At 43.5% G+C, this 8,272-nt stretch overlaps 1 pseudogene; it reads right to left on the bottom strand.

Moving 5' to 3' along the window:
• Positions 1 to 518: 518 nt before the first annotated feature.
• Positions 519 to 638, bottom strand: LOC136637822 (5S ribosomal RNA; annotated as a pseudogene).
• Between the last annotated feature and the right edge of the window lie 7,634 nt (positions 639 to 8,272).

Genomic DNA, 8,272 nt, shown 5'->3' with positions numbered 1-8,272 from the left:
GAGAGTGACTTCATATCATCATTGGAGGATCAGGAGCAATCAGTAACTCCAAAGTGGTCTTCTGCCCCCCTCCTGCTGTATGATATGTATGTGTACATGCAAACATGCAGCGAAGATGACTAGGGACCAAATCCTATCCCATTTCCCAGTGCCAGTGCAGCTATGCCAGTGGGGGTATGCAGTGCATCCTGTGGTAGGCAGGCAGTCAGAGGCCTCCTTAAGGTATGGGATCATTTGATCCCTTACCTCAGAGCTGCATTGCAGCTGCACCAGTGCTGGTAAACTGGATAGAACGGAGACCTAGATCAACATCAGCTACTCCTCTCTGGGGACAATATTCTGCAACGAAGGGTGCCAACCTTAAAAAAAGTCCTCTCTCTTGTTGAGCTGTTCACACCCCTAGCAGCTGTGAAGTGCTGCACCAGCAACAGAGATGGCATAGCTCAGAGGAGTCCCATACGAAACTATGCAACAGCCACAATGGTTGGCAACCTTCAGTCTTGAAAGACTATGGTATAAGCCTACAGCACCTGGTATTCCCAAGAGGTCTCCCATCCAAGTACTAACCAGGCCTGACCCTGCTTAGCTTCCAAGATCAGACGAGATCAGGCATGTGCAGGGTAACAGTTGCTGTCAACAGCCACAATAAGCTTGCAGGTACACCTCTCACTCCCTTCAACCAGCCTTTCCACCACAACAGATCATTAGATCTGCAGCACCTCTGTACTTTCAGCGTGGCATCTGCATAGGATTGGTCCATTAATGAAATACATTATCTCATCAATTTGCTGTAGCTGTCTAATAAAAGATGACGTATTGTAGTAGATCTCACTCTGGAAAACAAATGCTTTTGTCAAAAATTGGATTTTGTTTGCACAGGCACAAGTTTCCCACAGAGTGCCTTAAAATCTATAGGTAAGAAAGCTTGGTGGGGGAAAAGGCCACAAATCTGGAGGCCACAAAGCTAGAGATGTTACTGGACTCCTTCTTGACAACACATGTGCTGGAACACATGTTTTGATATCCCTCTTGTTGCCAGAAGATTGGATTTTATAAGGTACAGAGATGTCAGTGGATGCTACGCATTCCATCCTTTGTGTAAAAACATGTCTTTAAGTGTGGCTTTTGTAACATACTAGTACACCAGCTGTTTGAATAGGCAATACATGAAAATATAATCGAACCTTGCTTATTAACTAGCATTTTGTTAACCACACACTTGGTTAACCTGCTACTTTGCCCGCCTGAAGAAGCCGGCGGAGATGCCGGTTAACCAACAGTTTGTTAAGCAGCGAACATGATGAACAAGCTGTATGCCCACCTGCCAGCCCCCTGCTCCGCTTTCCAGTCAGGGCGCCCTCTGTGGTGCCACTCCGTCCTCTTTCCTTCCTCCCAAAGGACTGCAATAGGAAGTCTTCATTCCTAGAGGGCTCTCATGAGGAAGGAAGCAGGGTACAGCACCACCACAAGCGTCCTATCTGGGAAGTGATGGGGGATTGGGGGGGGGGCTTTGTTAAGCATGTAGAGTCCCAGAGTTACCGATGGCTATTGCCCCTTTTGTGCAGCTGTAGTCCATCCATTGTGATGGGTTTTCACAGGTGTGATAGCACTGAGCTGGCAAAAGCCAGTTTTAATTTCTCTGTGTTCTAACTTCTGAACAAACCTCTGGAATAGATCCAGAATGTGATCTGGGGACTTATTGCACTGAAAAAGCTTCATTAACCTGCATATTGGCAACCTCCATTTCCCATAGATGCTTTTTAACAAAGCTTTTACTGTACTTAGATGTAATTTGGGGGTGATGAAGACAAAAACATCCACGGAGACTGGAAGACAGTAAAACAGAAATTCCTGAAATTCAAATGTGTTGTAAGGGAGAACCAGAATAATGTTTCTGTTTTAAAAATTTTGGTCTTCTGACATTGATTTGGCAAAGTCCCACATATGTGTGCTTGTCCAGCCTCTCCACATTTGAGATGTTGTCTCAAACTAACTGAGGTTCATTCTGTCTTAATTCATCTGCAGCAAACACAAAGCTTTTTTTCCCTAACAATCATTAACATGGATTAGAATCACTTCTCAACACTTTGGCATGCTTGCAACAAGATTAGTTTATGTTGATGATTAAACCATTTCATGAGAGGGCAGTGTGAAGAGAGATGACCATATTTACATCTTGTAAATCTCTGCCAAAAATACTTTTGACTTGATCATGTTAGTTGCACACTTTGTATTGGCAACCTTCAGTCTCGAAAGACTCTGGTATCGCGCTCTGAAAGGTGGTTCTGGCACAGCGTCTAGTGTGGCTGAAAACACTAAAATGTATATATGCACATTACAATTTTCCTGCTGTTTCCTTTTAAATGAACAACTTATTTCAACCGTCAGTTTGACTATACTGCACATTCTTTCATATATAAACTATTTGCCTGGGAGCAGTAAGTTTGAGTAGTGCTTCCTTTTCTTGTGCAGGCTGTGCTTCAAGGGTAGACTTGTGTGGGGAAGATGTGCAAGCGGATTTCACATTTGCAGCTTGCACATGACCACACACAAGCCCAGTGTTATTCAAACTGTGCGGCGCGGCTCTTTAGGGAGGTGCCAGGAACTCAAAAGGGAGGCGCAGGATGTCCTCTCGCAGCGATACAGTCACACCCTTGGGCAGAATACAAGCCCCTCTTCTGCCTGTCGTCTGCGCTTTTTTTAAAGCAGAAGAAAAGGGAGTTGCTCAGCTGCGAGAGTGGCTGCTGCTGCCCCGCCCTCTTCTCCCTCCACTCCGAGGCTGCTGCCTTCTGAGTTCGCTCTTCAACTCCAACCCCACCTGGCAAATACAGAGTATGCTCAGCTTGCAGTCCTTAACCCTCGCTGATCCTTGTCTGGTTGGTTCCTAGTTCCCAGCCTGAAAATCTCTCTTTTCATCCCCTTCCCTCTTCCACTCCCCCCCTTTTGATCTCCAAACCTTCCTGCTTTTCTCCCCCTCCCCAAATAAAATGCTTCCTATTTTACCAGTCACCAGGGGTCTTTCCAATTGTTTCCACACAGTTGGCAAAGGGGGGGGGGGGAGAGAGAGAGAAGCACACACTTTACTTTACAGCAGCACTTTACAGCACTTTACAGCAGCAGAAAAAGGGTACTGTTTTTAAAGTGATTTATTAATCTTGTTGTTTGACTGAAGAGGAAAGGCTGTATTTTTAAAGTGATGAATCTTGCTTTTTGAAGGGAATACTTATCAGCCATTGATGAAGTGATTGCCAGCCCAATCCTATCCACACTTTCCTGGGAGTAAGCCCCATTGACTCTAATGGCACTTACTTCTGAGTAGACATGCATAGGCTTGAGCTGTGCATCTCCTAGTATAGGAGACAAATCAGCTTCCTAACCAAACCCTTATCAGCTCTGATATATTTTCATGGTCTAATTTTGTTTTCCCCACCAGCTGCTGGAAAAATGTAATTTCATTAAATTAATAAAGGGTTCAGTCCTATCGAAGGAGAATGGGAGTAATGACTTGTTGGATTGGGGTCCACAGGGGTGTGTGTGTATGTGTAATGTTGGTCAGACTGGTTGTTCACAAAGTTCATTTGATAAAACAATTCTATTGGTATGTTTTAAAAAAATGAGTCCTCCTGGACCAGACAAAATCTACCTACTCCAGCATCCTGTCTCCAACAGTGATCAGCAGCTGATCATTTATAAAGCATGTATATTGCTGTGTATTAATAATATATTTTTAAGATCTGCATTTAATTAATGATATGATTAATATAATTAATATTAATATAGTTAATATATATTTAATATTATACAATATATTTAATATAGTTAATATTTCTGGCCACTTCCTGTTTAATGATGTCACTTCCAGCCCTCAGGAACATGATTGGGAGTCATGGCCAACAGCCACTGGGGTCAAGGGAGCCACTGACCGGAAAAGTTTGAGTACCACTGCACAAGCCCCTTATTGAATATAGCATCAGCTGCACAAAAACAGGAAGTGCAACTCACTTGCACCTCCTGTTCTTGGAAAAGTAAGAAACTGCATAAGTGACCTTGGTTTTGTAAAAGATTTGAAAAAAAATAGTCTCCCTACTCCTCCATTACATATTTATAGATACATTTTCAGAATAATATGGAAATATGGTACTTTAAACTGAATTATAGATAGAAGTGTATGCAAATGGTGTTATTTACCTTACTCAGAAGTAAGCCTGTGGTCTTTCATAAGACCTAGGGCATATACCTAGCCTACTCACCAGAAACAAACACCTCAAATTATAGACTATACAGTGGTCTAATTATTAGTAAGCAGGCTGAAAGCCACCACTGAAGCTTTCAAACACACATCAGAGTTGCAAACATACCAGGAAAGAAGAATAAAGGCCCAAACCTATCCAATTTTCCAGCCACAATGCAGCCCCAGGGTAAGGAAACTAATGTTCCCATACCTGAAGGAGGCCTCTGTGACTGCTGCCCCACCACAAAGGGCAGTGCATGCCCCATTGGCACAGCTGCACTGGAAGATTGGATAGGATTGGGCCCTGACTTGGTTGATTCCTTAGGCAGTAATTAACAGGTGATTATGCTGATCTCCAAATTGTGCCGTGTTATTGGAGACTGGACAAGATTATGGAGGGCAGGTCATGGAATTGTAGGATGTCAGATTTGCAGGCAGGCCTATCAATGGCTGCTAGGCATGAAAGTTCAGTGGCATGTTCAGTAGCAGCGTGCCTGTGAATAGTAGTTGCAGCCAGGAAGCAATGGTGCAAAGGTGGGCCTACATCTCATGCAAGGCTTATGTCCTGAGGTCAGCACATAAAGCCAAATTGTGTATAGTTTGAAACTATCTTCAATCTGACACATATGTACTGTCTCTTTAAGAACTAAAAGCGCAATAGGAGAGACAACGTGAAACTGATACAACAGCAGTTTCATTCTCATTTCCGGGTCACTCCAGGGCATAAGCAGAGTAAGTGAAAGAGCCAGAATGATGTTGTGGTTCTGGTGTTGGACTTGGACCTGAAAGATCCAGGTTCAAATCCATGCTCAGCCGTGAAGCTTCCCAGGTGATCTTGGGCCAGACAGTATCTCTCAGCCTCACCCATCTCACTGGGTTGTTGTAAGGATGAAAGGAGGGGGAGGAACTATGTACACCACCCTGAGATCTCTGGAGAAAGGTTGGTATTAAAATGTGGAAAATAAGTAAGTGGAATTGTGGGTAGATGTACCCTATTTAAATAGGGTCACCTACCCTATTTAAACTTTTTAAATAGGGAGGGAGAGTGAGAGTATGTATACTTGAATTTGTGCAAGTCAATTGCGCATACGATGATAGCCAACTGTATTTCTTCCTTTCCAGCTCGTGGGCTTCCCAGAGACTGCTGACCACTCTTTGAAACGAGATGCTGGACTAGGTGGGTCTTTGGCCTGATCCAGCAAGACTTTTCTTAATTTCTGAGCTTAACTTGTTTATTCCTGTTCATGAAATGGCAATTGAAGGCACAGCTACAGAGGCTAGCTGAGAAACTGGCTTCTCTAAATGGAACAGGGATGAAAAACACACTTCAGGCACTAATTTGTGTGACCAAAAGGTTATAGTGCCTGAAAAGGTAACCCCGTTACATGGTCCCCTGAATAGCGTAACTTCTTGGAGATCAATTTTACTGGTGAAAAGTGCCCTTACAGGCACATTTGAGAGTGGTTATGGCATTTAAAACTCAACCTCTGCACTTGCAAGTAAGCCCCACATGTAACTTACTCATATATAAATGTGCATAGAATTGCAGCCTTAATCACAGTTCATTATCTCCAAAGGGAAAGGCCTGAAAGCTATTTGCTACCTGCAGTTTGATCCTCATCAGTCAGTTTACCTGTAATTTGAAAGTCAGAGCTGGTTAGCTGCGCAATAGGCACAAGAGCTTGCAGTTGAGTCATGGGTCTCCCTGGGACTTGTGAGATTTTAATGTATATGCAGAGAGAAGAATGTCTCACCAGGATCCACTGACTGCAAAATGCAAATTCAAAAGCAGCCCTCAGCGAGGGGCTTACCAGATTCCTTTTTTGCGCAATGTTTACATTTATTATTCAGCACATGTTTATATTTATTCCTGTTTGACACAGTGAAGGTCAGTAGGTCTGTGCTAGTTTGTCGACCTGAGGACAACCAGAACTTCTAGTTAAGGAAGTAAAAGTGATGGAGAGTAATTACTAATCCAGTTAATCCAGCATTTTTTAAAGATACGGGCTCATGATACAATCAACACATATTACATGCGTTGTATTATTACATTACACAGTGAAAGCATATTATTACTTAGATAAAGGAAGGGAAGGAGAAAGCCTTCCCAATGTTCTTTCCTCAGATATGTCTCCAAATAAATCACTGAGATGTTTTCAAAGAGCTAGCCAGTATGAGGCAGGTAAACTGAGAAGCAAGACCCTGCTCAGGAATTTCCATCTTGAGGCTTTAAAATAGGTGGAAGGAAGGAGGGATCCTGGATTTTATGCACTTAGCAAAAATAAAAATTGGCACTTGGCACCTTGCCATATGGTTAAAGAAGCTAATATTATTTAACAGATGCTAATTCTAGGGATCTTTTTAATGCACAAATAGCAGGTTGGGAAGGGGACACAGGAAGAGCAGAGATTAACCAATATTTAAGATTCTCCCTTCCATTTGCTCTGCATCATAAGAACAGCCCACACTGGATCAGGCCATAGGCCCATCTAGTCCAGCTTCCTGTATCACACAGTAGCCCACCAAATGCCCCAGGGAGCACACCAGATAACAAGAGACCTCATCCTGGTGCCCTCCCTTGCATCTGACATAGCCCATTTCTAAAATCAAATCTCTGGAAGCCTTTTAATATGTAAACAAATTCAAGATGGGGTTATTGATTTTGGCTCATCTCCCCAAATTATTCTCTCTGTAAGATTCACAGAATGTCTGACAGGGTCAGTGAGGGATAAACCCATCCCCCCCAGCACAGCTATTTGAAAGAATGTGTAAAACTGTGAATAGGAAGATTCAGTCAAGTTTTCTAAACTCCTTTGACTGAAAGATTAGATGAGACAATCCTACTGGGTACTCTCATTGCTAGAGGCTTCAGCTTTGATACATAACAGCACTGCCTCTAAAATAAGTGACAAGAAAGGGAAGTCGTGTAATAATTTCCAGCCGCTACTGACAGGAGCTACACGGGGACATTTGACCTTTTTTTTTCTGAACAACACATGACTCAGTTGAAGAATCATAGAATTCTAAGCTTGGAGTGTGTTTGTAAAAGTCATTTCAGAGCCAACCACATTTTATTCTACCGTTTTCCTTAAATATGCATATCTTGCTTTTCTTAACATTCATTCAAAGCAACTCACAACAGCCATTCAGCAAGAATACCCCCCCCCCCCGCAAACTCAGTTGGCTGTCAAAAAATAAGCCATGTCCATCCATTGCAAGGTACCTGTCAAATCACATCATCTCAAGTGCACTGGATACAGTGAAAGCCCTTGGCTTAATCTTGACTTGCCTTCTGAGTGAAAATGATATCAAGCAAGAGTAGGCCTCCATGGAACCTTAAAGTCCCAAAGAACTAGGGTCGTAACAGGGGCCCACTTCTGTCTCCAAAACAAGGGGATCCTGACCCCATTTTCATGATACAGAAAATCCATAATCATATGGTAAGATGGATTCACAGGTGGGAGAATCTCAGGCAGTGGTTTGCTGGAGAGCTACCGTGTGTCTACTGATGGGTCTAGCTACATGGGGAAGGAGGACAGAAGCCCTTCCTGAAAGGCATTGCAGGGCGGCAGCAGAGACATGTGGCTGCAGTCTCAGCACTATCCAGGTCTGCAGCTGATGAGTGGGTAGCAGAATCCAACACCAGCATGGTCCACGATGCTGGACGCCTGCACTGGGCATTTCAACTTGCTCAAGAGCCACAGCCCCACAATGTGTGGAAGTAGCAGCCCGTTTGCTTCCATCTCTTCCTTTTGGCCAACTCTTTCCCCACTAAGAGCTGGCAGATTTTCAGCGGATTGTTGCCTGAACAAGATCAACATATGAGTTCAAAGGGCCCAGGCCTGATTTCATACTCTACCAGTGGTTCTCAAACCTTTTAGAGTTCCTAGAGGCTGCTGCCTGATTTATAAATGCCAAGGGGTGTGGCTATCATGGTGATTGGGCAGCAGTGCTCCCCTCAAGTAGCAGCTTGTTTAACCCTACCGGTGTCCTGCTCTGTACAGTCAGTGGCCATAGTTACACACAAAACTGCCTTAAACG

The sequence above is a fragment of the Tiliqua scincoides genome, chromosome 1, assembly GCF_035046505.1.
Source record: "Tiliqua scincoides isolate rTilSci1 chromosome 1, rTilSci1.hap2, whole genome shotgun sequence".
Classification (NCBI taxonomy): domain Eukaryota; kingdom Metazoa; phylum Chordata; class Lepidosauria; order Squamata; family Scincidae; genus Tiliqua; species Tiliqua scincoides.
Note: the sequence above shows the minus strand (reverse complement) of the source record. Positions and strands in the feature narration are given on the sequence as shown.